Source organism: Scleropages formosus, chromosome 22 (assembly GCF_900964775.1).
Source record: "Scleropages formosus chromosome 22, fSclFor1.1, whole genome shotgun sequence".
Taxonomy (NCBI): Eukaryota; Metazoa; Chordata; class Actinopteri; order Osteoglossiformes; family Osteoglossidae; genus Scleropages; species Scleropages formosus.
The window spans coordinates 20,298,441-20,312,273 of NC_041827.1; the positions used below are offsets into that span (position 1 = coordinate 20,298,441).

The 13,833-nt window shown below is 47.0% G+C and overlaps 1 protein-coding gene across 1 annotated transcript in view; it reads left to right on the top strand.

Moving 5' to 3' along the window:
- The window catches only part of LOC108923392 (eukaryotic translation initiation factor 4E type 3-like), a 37,502-nt gene extending 24,597 nt beyond the window's left edge, over window positions 1-12,905 (top strand). Inside the window, exon 9 of the mRNA XM_018734079.2 lies at window positions 12,835-12,905. The gene's annotated coding sequence lies outside the window, so the exon portion shown is untranslated. The remainder of the gene's footprint in view (window positions 1-12,834) is intronic.
- The last annotated feature ends 928 nt before the right edge of the window (window positions 12,906-13,833 follow it).

The window sequence follows — 13,833 nt, forward strand, 5'->3', positions numbered from 1 at the left end:
GGTGTGAAAGTTTCAGAGGTCGCATGGTGCATCCCTCCCCCCCAGTTGATGACATTTGCACAAATGTAACATAACAATGATATTTGTAACCGTATGCGAGCTGAATGCAATCCGCTTCTTTGTTTTTCGCGTGTGTGCGGGAACTCATCCTTGACGTGCCGTCCGTGCGTTCCTGTGCTACCCGATGCTTCTCTGCGAAGGCCCGCAGTTTATTTTCGAAGTGCGTTCAGTCATTGTGAGCTGTTGACTTGGTCGTTTTGGCAGCGGGTTATGTAACGTTTTTCATCTCGGTCGACAAACCGCCTCAAGAGCGCCGGAGTCGCCTCGCTGCCGCTGCCTCCTCGTACCTGCGACCCGGGCGAAGCAAAACTTCACTTAATGTCTTTCGTGAGCACATCTGTCTGCATGTGTAATATTCAAAAATGCTTTTACTCAAATCATGAATGATTGAATGACACACCTCTACAAATTGGTCGGTTTGGTTTTATTATTTACATTTATTTATTTATCAGACTCTTTTCTCCAACGCGACTTCCAGTGAACTCTGTGTAGTGTTTCCAGCCCACACACCTTATTCACTGTACTACACGGTACTGCTTTGTATTGATACTCACATTTATTTATTTATCTGATGCTTTTCTCCGAAGTGACTCACTGTTGAGCTACTTGGTTATTTACGCATCTATACAGATGGGTAATTTTACTGGAATAATTTACAGTAAGTACCTTGCTTAGTGGTATTACAGCATTTACGTTTACATTTATTCGTTTAGCAGACGCTTTTGTCCAAAGCGACGTACATCTCGGCAAAAAGTACAATTTATGCATTACGTTGAGAGGAGGAGACAAAGCTGCAGGCATGAAAGTCTCAAGCAAACCTAGTTTGTTACCTGCCACTTTCTGCACCGAGGTTCATCGTTCGAGTAGGTGCATCAAACACAGGACAGACAAATCCTCGTACCCTCCTACCAATTTTAGCAGCAGGCAAGAGTTGCCTTAATTTTATATATCACGTAAAATTAATACGAGCAAGAATGGAGTGTAGAAGTACAGCTAAGTGGAAGCTTTTCTTTTAACGATTTAAACAAAGGTGACGTTTGAGCAGTTTTGTTACAGTAACGTAACCCTAAATCCATCTGTGGTTTAGTGTGATTGAGTTTTTGATTTTATATGTTAAAATGTGTTTAATTTTGAAAGTAAGAGGAGTAAGTTTGACAGCACATTTGCTGCAGGACCTGGGGAGAAGTGTTAAGATCGGTTTTAGGAGTGAATCCTTTATCGGCGAGGGGCTTGATGGAAACGGTGATAGGCGAAGGGTAGATCGCTGAGGTTTAAATACCATGGTATACATGTGTCAGAATGCCCGGGCCCTGACGGAGATGGAGATTTGCGTTCTTCGTCATTGTCTGCTACCTTTTTAATAATGAAACAGCCTTATTGCTGAGGGCTATAATTTCACAATCATTATTAGTATGTTCTTCTTGCAGAGCATCAAAACATTTTTCATTTCTGCCTTGGCATTTGTGTCATGTGAAAGTTTTTTTTTTCCTCTCTCTTTCTTTTTCTTTTTCTTGCTCCTTTCAAAAGGAACATGCAAATTTGAAAAAAAAAAATGTATATTTGGGTGCAGTTTTACTTTTTCGCCAATTTATGTTGAGTGGATTTTTTTGTACTCAACCTGGGATGAAATTGTCGAATTTAACTTTTTTTTTTTTTTTTTAAAAGGGATTATCTCCTCAAATTACTGCGATACTTTAATTCTACTTGATCTATTTAAATGACAAAAGAGTTAGCATTTAAAGTTAAGTGAACTGTAAAAGTTAACATTTAATGGAGAAATTAAACAGTAAGTCAGAAATGGTGACGTCGTCAAAGTGTGGAGTAGCGAAATAATTTGGTTTATTAATCCACAAGATGCTTTTATTTGAAGACATTTGGGCAAAATAATTAGAAAATTGGCAGCAAAGATTTGGGGATAAAGCATACTTTATAAACAGAATGCATAATATATGATGTATTTCTTTAAGCTGTATGTTCTGTTAGACAAGAATATACGTGCATTTACATTTTTTAACCGATACATTTCACCATGTCATTTTTTATGTGTAAATACGTAAAACTTTTATTTCTCCCCCTTTTTTTTAAATCTCCAAATCGTGGTGATGCCCTAATTCAATGTGTTACATGGACACCGGTAACGCACTCCAGCTTTGTGGTCCTTATGTAATGGGATTCCTTGCTGCCGCACTTACGCTCATGCCAATTGTGGTGTTTTTTAATTATTTTTTATTTTAATAATTTGGTTTATTCATTTAGCTGATGTTTTTCTCCATAGCGACTTACAGTGTTAAGGTTGCAATTATTTACCCATTTATACAGCTGGGTAATTTTACTGGAGCTGTTGAGGGTAAATATCTTGCTCAAGGGTACTACAGCTGGAGATTGAACCTGCGACCTTTGGGTCCAAAGCAACAGCTTTAACCGCTACGCTACCGGCAGTCCTGGTATTAAGTTTTTTGGGGATGAGACTGTACTGTTGTTTTTCTCCAGCGCCGCCTCTGACTGCCCTAGTGAGAAGGCGAACCACGCAGCACAGCTCCCTCATCTGCCCCGGACGGGCGCGCCTCCTCCTTCCCGCCGCCCGGACGGTACCCCGACACACGGGGTCTTCGCGGGACCCCTCCTCGCTCCCAGCTCTGTTTAATTCCAACCATTTCAATCTGTGCTGCGTTTGCGACGATAAAGAATTTAATAAGCAGGTTTGCGGCACAGATTAATATGCTTTAGTCTTAACGAGATGGCAGATCGCTGCCTTTATTGCATTTGTATCGGGGTTTCGGCCACAGCTGAAGTCTGAGGTTTTCGAAATGCCTTTTTCCAACATTCCTGCACCGGATTAGACGGTCAGTCGAACAGACGGCGGTTCTTTTAGGGCCTTGTTTGTGTGACGCATCTTTACTGGATGTGTGTAGTGCTGGCAAGGTTGGTAGTGTAGTGGTTACAGCTGCTGTCTTGGATCCAAAGCTCACAGGTTCGATTCCCACCTCTGGCTGTAGTACCCTTGAGCAAGGTTCTTGCCCTAAAATTGCTCCAGTGAAGTTACCCAGCTCTGTAAAGGGGTAAATAATTGTAAGCTTGTAACTGTAATAATAGAAACCTTGACATTGTAAGTCGTTTTGGAGAGAAGCGTCGGATAAATCGATGCGTTTAAATGCGAAGAGCAAAGCCCGAATTGCCCAAGTGGCTCGGCAGGGGCTGAGGGACGGGACGTCCTGAGGTCATTGGCACAGCCGCGCGGCGCTCCTCGTACAGGATGGCTTTGCCGCTGGGGGTCGGGGCTGCTGTGTGATTCGTAGGAATGAACCCTGGGAGCGCGATTAGCACAAATGTACATTTGCTCATTAACCTGATGCTTTTCTCCAAAGCCGCTTACGCCGATTTAATCATTTATACTCTCGCTCGCTGTCACTGACTGCTCGCCCTGGGTCGCGATGGTCCGGATCCTATCGCGGAATCGCCTGGCACGAGGATGAGCAGGGGGGAGGAGGGGTACACCCTGGATGGGACACCAGACCGTCACGGGATCGCAGTTCCTCTCAGCTGCACGTCTTTGGGCTGTGGGAGGAAACCTCACAGACACGGTGCGAATGTGCAAACTCCACGCAGACTGAGCTGGATTCAAACCTACACCCCAGCACCTCTTGTGCTGTGAGGCGACGGCACTGCTTGCTGTGCTGGGCCTATTTGTACAGGAGTGTAATTTTTACTCTGTCAGTTCAGGGCAAATCCCTCGATCAGGGGTGCAAGATCAGGACATGGAATTTGAACTCACAGCCTTCAAAGTCCAAAGGCAGCTGCTCTAAGCACTGCTGCCCCAGTATAGTGAAAGTGACAAAAGAGAGGGTGATGGCAGCACCAGAGCTCACATTTGGGTTGGATTTTTTCTTCTGTTTTTCTGGACTCTATTTTGTGAAGGGGTGTGTGTGTGTGTGTGTGTGTTGGTTTCTGCTCCAGCCAGCAGTTATGTACGATTCCCAACTCCTCCAGTGAGGTCATGATTATTCAAAATGCATATTTATTATTTCAGGGGCTTTTCTGTGTGTTTTCACAAACATTCCCCGGGTTATTTTTTGGGATGTATGGAGGATGAAATCTGCCTATTCAGACAGACAGAGGAGTAAATTGATTTTTAATTTGTAAACATTGAAAGTGGTAAAATGTCAAAGCGTGGGAGAGTAGGTAGCGCGCTGGTTACAGCTGACGGCTTGCATTCGAAGGACGTGGGTTCGAATCCCACCTCCTGCTCTTGTACCTTCGATCGAGGCACTTGCCCTGAATCGATGCAATAAAAATTACCCAAGCTGGTAAATCAGCGTCAGTCGTAATGTAAAACTAGTTTTGTTGGCTTCACGGAACTGCGTTTTCCCCACAACTCCTGGCTTTACGTGGGAAACGGCGAAGCTGCGCTGCGTCTGTAGGTACCGCTGCCTTTAGCATCGTTCTCTTGCTTACTGGCCCCCGTCGGTAGCTTTCCTCTGGGTAAATATTTGGCCGGGAATTTTGTCGCTCTGCCCCCAAATACGTCATTGTTCAGTTCGGACACTGTGTGCGACAGCAGCGCACAGACACACACACATATCACCCTGGTTAAGGAAACTGCGACTGTGTGGTGTCACCCTTCTGGCGTTTGTTTCAGCTGCTCTGGATATTCGATTATTAGACACATATTCACTAATAATTCTTGTTCTGAATGAACATGTTACTCCTTTAACCAGCATTACTCATCCATTGATGCAGTCATCGGCATAATTTAGAATTTATCTAACGTGCCGTTACTTAATATTCCGAAGGAGTAGTTTATTAGAGGTGCGAGTGTGTGTTTTTGTGTGTTTGATACAGGATTGTTATGGATGAATGGAGGGCTAATTCAAGGAAATTAAATCAGTTCATGAACCTGAATCCATGTCATTATCCTTTTTTAAATACTTCATAAAAATGAGCGCGCTTTCTCTCTTTAGAGCATAATGGCGACATTTAGAATATAAAACAGCGGAGGCACTAGAGGCACGGTAAAGCGAAGGGAGCAGCACTCAAGAGTGGATCAGCATCAGATGGGGGGTGGGGGGGCAGCTTGGCAACATGAGCAATAAAAAAAGCTTTTAAATTCATCCATCTGTGTATCAGTTATCAATAATCACTTGTACAGTGTAGTCATAGGGTATGAGGAAAGGTACATGGTGGATGGGATGTTAGTCCATTACAGGGCAAGTATACACACACACACACACACACACACACACACACAAAATGGGTATTTTTGAGCCAACAGCTCAGATTTTTTCAGTTTCCAGTGAACTTGTGATATCAGTCTGAACTGATCACTGCTGGGGCACAACTAGTTTGTTCACTTGCAAACCTGCACTGTCATATTTTACCTTACATTTATTTATTTATCAGATGCTTTTCTCCAAAGCAACTTCCAGTGAACTCTATGTAGTGTTAGGAGCCCACACATCTTATCCACCGCGGTGACTTACACTGCTATATACACTACTTAGACTGGGTCACTCATCCATACATCAGTGGAACACACACTGTCACTCACACACTACAGGGGAATCTGAATCGCATGTCTTGAGTGTGGGAGGAAACCAGAGCACTGAGACAAAACCCACACAGACACAGGGAGAACATGCAAACTCCACACAGACTGAGTGGGGATCGAACCCACGTCCCCTCGTACTACCCAGGTGCTGAGAGAGAGCAGTGCCACTCGCTGTGCCACCATGCCACCCTTATTTGTTCTAACACCCTCCCCCCACACGTAAATGAACCCTTTATTTTTGACTTGATAAGATGAGGCCCCCGCACCTGCACTCATAATGTATCTCGTTATATTGCTGCCTTGTTTATTTTCCGTCCTATTTGACCATAATCTTTTTATATATTAGAAATGTATTGATCACATGTTGCTGCTTGCTGGGATTAAAGTCCCATTATGTTGCATTATTGATCCGAGCATCCTCATCTATTCGACTTGATTGGCGGATTCCGTAATAAACGCTCGTACCCAGGGCAGGCGAGGACTCTGCGTTGAGAAACCACGTCCCCTTCAAGCAGTTCCACCGACACGCTCTGGCCTTGTGTGGGAATGCTGTGGTGGCGTTTCACTATGTTTCTACTCCATAACTTGCGCGGCATGTGCAGCGTGCGCTGCGGAGGCGCTGCTCCGCTGTGCGAACGCTGAACGGCGCACACACTTTATCCATACACCCTTTGGATCAATAGCCACCCATCGAAGGCAGCGTCGGGTGGTCCGCAGTCCACCTGGAAGCATGGGGCATGAGGGAGTGTTTGGCTTGTATGGGATGCCAGTCCAATATAGGGCAATCCCTCTCTCTCTCTCTCTCTCACACACACACACACACACACACACACACACACACTTAAAGGGCAGTTTAGAGCCCCGCTCTAACTGTGCCACTTTTATACATTTTTTTTTTTATTATTATTGTGTTGTTATTGCATGTTTTTATTTTTTGTGCCACTTTAAGTAGCGCACGACTGTTGGCAACTGTGGGAACGTGGTTTTGTTCGCTTCCGTTCAGTATGCCACGCTTTGCCAAGGTTCTTCTCCAAATGATGGGCAAACAAGCACTTATTTGGTTTGGGTCAAAACTGAATGTGTGAGAAAATAACGTGTGACGCAAACCCCAAGTGCCGAGAGCCCCGACTGTCGCATGTTTCAGGCTTAAGCTGGGAAACGTTTAGGAAACGTTGACCGCACGGTGCTGTCCCCCTTACCGTGATGTGCACCTTGGTACCGTTGCAATAGCATCGCCGCATGAGTGTGTCAGTGGCCCTCGCATCTGTCGTAATGATGAACTCGCCGCTTACCTGAATTGTAGGTATTTGAGCCCATGTTTATACATTTGTTGTGTGTGCGTGTTCAGGTGTTTGTGTGCAACATCTTCATCTCGGGAGCTGTGTGCTCTACACTCCCGGCAAATACCTTTCATGTGGCTCCCGTCCGATGTCTCCTCGGTCGCCCCGTTTGTGGTGCGCGCCGTCGTTTGGCTGACAGCGGTAACTGGCAACTGAAATAACCAAATTATTTAGTCATGGGTTTTTAACGGGCACAACAGCAAATGGATGTTAAGTAAATGATGCAATTTATTCCCTTCCTGCTCATTGCCAGGCTGGCTGCCATGGGACCTCTGCCAGCTTTAAATAAGTGGTACCCAGATGGTGCTCGCATGACGCCCACTTGGTTACGGAATCATCCCGGGGAATAGTTCGGCTGCCACAACAAGCAGCAGGTCAATTGAGCAGGATTGCCTGTTGCTCGCGTGTTTTGCATATGCAAATCTCTTAATGTTTTGTCATTCTCGCGCATCTCGGGGGCCCTAAACAAATTGGAAAAGAGCCCAGATAATGAGGAGAGGAGCGATGTGGCCCTGCGGTGCACACCCAGAGCTGCTGACACCTTTCTGCCGGAGAGCCGGGGACCCGCACGCCGCGGAGCGGAATGCCGGTCGGACCTTCCAGAAGGTTCCGAGATGAAGTTTCGCGGCTCGGTGGCGCAGACGATCAGGCTGGTGTCTCGCGGTGCCTGGCAGGTGCGAGAGGCTGTGGGATCGATTCCCCACTCGGTCTGTATGGAGTTGGCGTGTTCTCCCTGTGTCCATGTGGCTTTAAATATGTGTTACAGGTGAACTAAAGGGACAGATAGTCAAAGACGCAGGTGTCTAAATTGCCGTGCGTGTGTCTTAGTTCCGTTGTTGTGCCATATAGATGTGTAAATGACTTGCACATCTCGCGCCATGAGTCACTTTGGCTAAAGGCATCAGATAAATGTGTAAAAATTTTTGTAAGTTTGCTTTGGAAGAAAACATCAGCTATATGAATGAATGTAAATGGATTTTTAGTGCGTGCGTGTGTGTGGGATGACGCACACACGCTCGCCATCTTTTGGTTTTCCTTGCTTCGCCGTCCCGGCTTTCTGTCTGACGCACTTTCACGGCCGCCCTCGTCGGCCGCAGATGTTCCACGCTCTTTCGCCATCCGCGGACCTTCTCCCGGCAGGGCGCCGGTATCGCGGGACTCGTTTACCTGGCAGAGAAAGCAGAACCGCGTCCCAGCGGGTGGAAGAACATGTTTACCGGTCAACGAGGAATAACACGCGACTCCAGTGGGCATATTTTCTGAACGACGGGCATATTTACATAATTTATATACGCTGATAGCGTCTGGGTTTATTTCCTCCGAAACAGCCGGTTTCATTGTGTCACCGGGTCAAAGTCAGGTGGAAACTGGGTTTATTTAAGGCAGCAACTAAATGAGATCATGCTGAGAACATAATGAGTTCTCATGTTTTGTGCTCTCAAAAATGGACTTGTTTACCCTTTTGTGAAGTTATGGATTGCAAATTGAAACCAGCGCTGAGCTGTCACGATGGGGTGGGGGGTGGAAGGGCAGATCCCTTTGCCCGGGAACACGATCATGCTTGATGTCACCTCTTGCTTGTATTTTCGCAACACAGTCTGTTCGCCTTGGGGGGCAGGTGGTGTAGTGGTTAGGACCGCCCCCCTTGGGATTCGAACCGGCGACCTCCAAGACACATCTCCTGTTGTAGTTCCCTTGATCAAAGTTCTCATCCTCAATTGCTCCACTTAAAATTACCCAGTTGCTTTTGGAGAAAACACACACGCATTGTCTGAAACCCCTTGTCCCATACAGGGTTGCGGAGAGCCGGAGCCTATCCCTAACCCAGCAACACAGGGTGTAAGGCTAGAGGGAGAGGGGGGACACCCAGGACGGGACAGTAGTCTCTCACAGGGCACCCCAAGCAGGACTCGAACCCCAGACCCACCGGAAAGCAGGACCCAGTCCAACCCCCCGCTTTCGGAGAAAAATGTTGGCTAAATAAATCAATGTGAGCGTTTAGGTCGTCAGCCCAAGTGCAACGTTTCTGAGAAGCCCTAAAAGTTTATTTTGCTGTCAACATATCATACACAGCCCTGCGATGTCGAGCAGCAGGTCCCACCTGAAGCTCTGGTGTGGAGCAGGTTCGCGATCGTGTCGTACCGTTCACGTTGGCTCGTTGATGCCTTTGATGGCAGTAACCCATAATTCCCAATAATGTGGAGCCGGTGCAGACTTGACAGCGTCAGACCGGGACCCCCCAGCCAGTGCGTCTACATGCACTTGTACTTCGGTGTTTGCAGAAGTGCCGGAGCACAACGTGCTATAGTGAAACGGCCTCCGGTGAAATCCTCGAGCTGTTGCTGTACAACCACTGTCGCCCTTCTGTCTGCGTTATTATGTACAAATATGCAAGAAAATGTGATACGGTGGAAGTGAAGTCTGTGTGACTCTTTATCCCAGGGGACAACTGGTGGTCTAGTGCTTAGAACTGCTGCCTTTGGATCCAAAGGTCACGGGTTCGAGCCTCACCTCTTGCTGTAATACCCTTGCGCAATGTCCTTACCCTGAATTGTTCCAGTAAATTTACCCAGCCATGTAAAGGGGTAAATAACTGTAAGTAGCTTAACGTTGTGATTTGCGTTGGAGAAAAGTGTCAGATAAATGTAATATTGTATTTATTTCTGCTGCCCCCCTCAGCACCGCATTGAACAGCCTGCCTGTAGTGCAAAATACCGAATCTGAATAATTAAAATCAATTTTGTCTCGGAATGGTTTGTATTACCCCCGCTTCCCCGTCAAATTTAGCTGTCCTCATCTCAATTAATAAAATTAAGTATCTGTCCATCCTTTCTTCCCCCTTCCCTTCACCTTGCAATTATTCTTGCTCGTGTTATCTGCCGGAGTAATGCCCTATTTAGCATTGGAGAAGAATTTCAATGGTAACTCCTCTGCGAGGGTACGGCGCCGCACTTGCACACATTCTTTTAAAAGGAGAAGGAAGATGAATTTTACCCATAAAGGCGGAATCACAAGGGCTTTTATTCTAAATGGCTTCTGGGATTGTTATCTGTGGGAAGTGTGTCCTGCCTCTATCGTGTTCAATCAAGTGTCCACTTAGCTGTGACTGGGTGGAATTGTTCCCAAGCGGGCCGCAGGCTGACCTGTTAATGTCTGCATTGACCCCGCGACCTTGTCAGCGCGTCTGGCGAGGAGTTTAAATCATGCGTCTCTCTCCCTCGCGCTTCTCGTTCCCAGGTCAAGTGGGCGTCTGCTCTGGAAGACCACTTTCCCCGTAATTCTCCCGAGTCGCGCGGGTCAGCCCGGGGTGTTGCGCGAGGCCGGCTCCGATTAGATTAGGTGCCAGGTGTGGGTCGACTCGACGGGTCAGGCCATTGATCCGACGCGGTGGCCACGATTCCCCCCCCGTGACGCGGCGCGGCGCGGCGCGGCGCGAGCCGGGCCGGGCTACTTGAGTGGATGCCGTGGATGCCGTCGCTCCCATCGGGAGCAGTGGCCTCGCTGACCATCAAAACTTGGGAAAATAAAGTTTTCCCCAACAGCTGAGAAATTCTAAACGATTTACATTTATTTATCAGACGCTTTTGTCCAAAGCGACTTCCAATGAACTCTATGTAGTGTTATGAGCCCACACACCTTATTCACCGCGGTGACTTACACTGCTAGATACACTACTTACACTGGGTCGCTCATCCATACATCAGTGGAACACACACACTCTCGCTCTGTCACTCACACACTATGGGTGAACCTCAACAGCATGTCTTTAGACTGTGGGAGGAAACCAGAGCACCCAGAGGAAACCCACGCAGAGGACATGCAAACTCCACACAGATTGAGCAGGGATCAAACCCTCATCCTCTCATACCACCCAGGCGCTGTGTGACAGCGTCGCTACTCACTGTGCCACCGTGCCGCCCCAATCTGTCACAATGGTGTGAAACACAGTGCGGCAGGACACACCGGTGTAAATAAGGAGCTTGAGTTCAGCTAATCTCACAGGGGAACTGCTGTTGTACCTTGGAGAAGGTACTTAGCCAAAAATCTTTCAAATTTCCCTGTTTAAATTCATGAAAGTGTACGGCTGCGAGGCGTGGTGCTAGGAAGCTAACAAGCGATCCCGATATTACTGCTGCCTCTACAACTGAAATATATCCATCGGACGCGTTTGCTGTATGTATTAATTATGCGGTAAAGATAGGAGAACCGAACACAACCTGGGTTCGTATCCAGATCGCCCCAGAACGCGGCGCGGTGCACAAGTAAGAGAGGGATAACGCTGCGCTGCGTAAATGGCATCAGCTGGGCTCGGTTGAAGCCGACAAGGGCTGTAATTTGTGCGAAGGGAGGATGGGAACCACATGGTTGAACCGCAGAGCCGTCTTGTTGAGGAACAGCATCTTGAGTTATAGACGGCCGCGCTCCTCGGGCCGTCTGCCTTCGCCGATCGGCCGCGCTCCCGTGCCTTTCTCCACCTGTGGCTCTCGACCGACGTGTCGGGGCCTCGGCTCCGGGTCGGAACGAGAGTTCTGTCGTACAGAGGTCCAAACGTGGAAATTCTAGGATGACGCCGCCCACTTGTTTTTTCCCCGTTTCGGTCTCAATGACACGCGTGAGGGCAAGGAGCTCGGTAGGGCCCTATTGGAGGGCGGGCGGAGTAACGAGGACGAGCCGAGGAAAGCTGCCCTGGGCGGCCGGTTTTGTGCAGGAGTTGGGGTTAAGGGGCGGTGGCCTTGCGCGCCGCCAGCAGCGCTCTCCGAGGTGTTGCACGTCGACCGCGTACACTGATTTCTAGCGTGAATTTCTGGACCTCGCTTTGCGGGCGGTGCGATTTCCTTCTCGTCATTGTTATTACGATTGTTAATAATTAGTTGTTCTAGTAGCTGGACTGTTTCTGATTTGCATACACACAACCCACACACACGCGTGCATGCATGCACACACAGCGCGAGCGAACGAAACGTTTTCCGTTGCGCGCGGCTCCTTTTGCTCTTCGTGCACCTCGTTAACTCCTGCTCAGATCTCAAGGCGTCCACTAGTGCCCGGCGTCAGTCGTCAAGGTAACGAAACGGTCCTTCAGATGATTTCACGACGACCTAGCAGCTGACCTCGGGAGGCCAGTTTTCCCCGGGAACTCGACGAAATGAAGAAGGGGGCTCTCCTCTTGTCCCGCAGGGCCGAGGGGCGCCGCCGGGGCGCCGCCGAGACCCCGCGACCGCTGACGTCACGCGCACTTCCATAGGAAGTGAAGAATTACGTAACCAACGCGTTGTCCCACGTTGACAGTCCCGCTTGATTTTGGCACGAGGGGTTGAACATCTTTCCCTGTGTATTATTGTATAAATATTACGTACGTTGATTTGCAAAGATGGTGGTTTTTTTTTTTTTTCTTTCTTTCCCTCTTCGTAGGGATCGGGGCCGACGGTGACGTTGGCGCGAGGTTGCGTCCAGGCGGACCCGCCGTCCACTGGGCCCCGCGCGTCGTGCGTGACCCCGCAGCGCGGCCTTGTTGTTTTCGCGTTCCCTCAGATCGCGACTGGAAGTCGGATGTGATTTGTATTAATGAGATTCCTCAGAAATATTACTCATATTGAAAGTTCACACTATAAAAAGAAATTACTGACAGCTGAAAATGTCTGCGTTTGGCAGCGAAGGATAGGAAGATATGTGTCATAATTCGAGATAAATCCCTGAAGTTCTTGTTGGTCACGTTTTTTTTTTTTTTTTTCTTCTTCTTCTTCTCTCTCTTCTCTTGCTCTCTACACTTTTCATTCCTGTTTGTGTGGGTTAAATAAACTAAGAGGGACTTTCCCCACCTTTGAAATGGTGTCAATTCCTGTTTGCAGCTTGATGATCTGTCTCTTGTGTCCTGTCTTTTTTGTATTTAAGGTGAAGTGACGTGTGTCAACTGCCAATGGTCCGCACTTCAAAGGCTCTGTGCTGAATATCCATTGGATGGATGGAATGTCCATCTTACCACGGCGAGTGACAGCGGTAAGTAGGAGTCACATTCCCCCTTTTTTTTAATTAAAAAAAAAAAAAAATCTCATGTAGATGTTTACGCCGGGATAACGATGCACATTACAGCAGAAAATTAATCAGGCAGTAGATTCCTAGAAAAGCGTACACATAGGACCATGATAGGTATAATGTACGTCGTGCGTTTTACCGTAGCTACGTTACCAACCACGGAAACGAGCAGCGTTTCGGAACAATTTTTGACGACTTCTACGAGCCACCGTTTCCGCTGTTAATTGTTTTATTCGCTTTTATTTCTGCGGGTTTTTTTGCGCCTACTCGCTTTGCTGAAGTCTTTAATCCAGAATTAATGCCTTTTAAAAAGTGTGCATTTTTTGTGTTTTATGTTTTTATATTTGCCACTGATGCAGGTGAGTGTGAGGTGATTGAGGTTAAGGACACCGTTCAGGGATACAGAAGTAATGACCCTTTCGGGACTCGAACTTGCAGCTTTCACTCCCTTGTCGTCTCTGGGATAAAGCAATACTGCTCATAATGATTGCACTGTTATCCAAAAATATATATATATTTTTTTTCAAGATAGTAAAAACATTTGTACACTTTCTTTAAATCTGCTTTTTGGTGAGACGTCAAAGTTTGCATTAATCTGAAGAAATAAAAAGTGAAATCCTTTTTTTTATAGAACATCTATAAATAATGCGGTGTTTTTCGTACGCTTGCAGTTTTCATTCACGTCAGCGTCGTGAAAATATCTATATTTTTAATAATCGCAAAAGTGAGAAAACGGTGTATGTATTTTTTTATTTATTTATTTATTTATTTTTAACCAGTATTTGATATCAAAACAGCAATTAGTATTTCTGTGGTGCAGATATCAGACAAACTTCCTGCAAATGAGGCGTCTGAAAT